Raw genomic sequence first — 818 nt, 5'->3', positions numbered from 1 at the left:
GACGGTCGTCTGGTTCTGGTAACGGTCGTCTGGCTGGCGACGGTCGTCTGGTTCTGGCGACGATCGTCTGGCTCTGGCAACGGTCGTCTGGTTCTAGTAACAGTCGTCTAGCTGGCGACAATCATCTGGTTCTGGCGACGGTCGTCTGGTTCTGGTAACAGTCGTCTGGTTCTAGCGACGGTCGTCTAGCTCTGGCAACGGTCGTCTGGTTCTGGTAACGGTCGTCTGGCTAGCAACGGTCGTCTAGTTCTGGCAACAGTCGTCTAGTTCTAGTAACGGTCGTCTGGCTAGCGACGGTTGTTTAGTTCTGGTAACGGTTGTCTAGCTAGCAACGGTCGTCTGGTTCTAGCGACGATCGTCTAGCTCTGGCAACGGTTGTCTGGTTCTGGCGACGGTCGTCTGGCTGGCGATGGTCGTCTAGTTCTGGTAACGGTCATCTGGTTCTGGCGACGGTCATCTAGTTCTAGTAACGGTCCTCTACTGGCTGCCGTTCTAGTGCCTCCCTAGGTAGGGAGGATATAAAGAAGGAAGGAAGGGTAAAAAATAAGGTGGCTACATAGGGTAGAGGCACGTGTAGAGGCTATCGGGAATATAGCGGGGACCCGATGCAGAGCTTCGTGTAGAGCCTCTGTACGCAGAGCTTCGCGCAGAGCCTCGTGCAGAGCCTCAGTACGCAGAGCTTCTCGCAGACCCTTGTGCAGAGCCTCTGTACGCAGAGCTTCGCGCAGACCCTCGCGCAGACCCTCGCGCAGACCCTCGTGCAGAGCTTCGTGCAGAGCTTCGTGCAGAGCCTCTGTACGCAGAGCTTCGTGTAGAGC

The sequence above is a fragment of the Cenococcum geophilum genome (assembly GCF_001692895.1).
Source record: "Cenococcum geophilum 1.58 unplaced genomic scaffold K441scaffold_12, whole genome shotgun sequence".
Taxonomy (NCBI): Eukaryota; Fungi; Ascomycota; class Dothideomycetes; order Gloniales; family Gloniaceae; genus Cenococcum; species Cenococcum geophilum.
Note: the sequence above shows the minus strand (reverse complement) of the source record.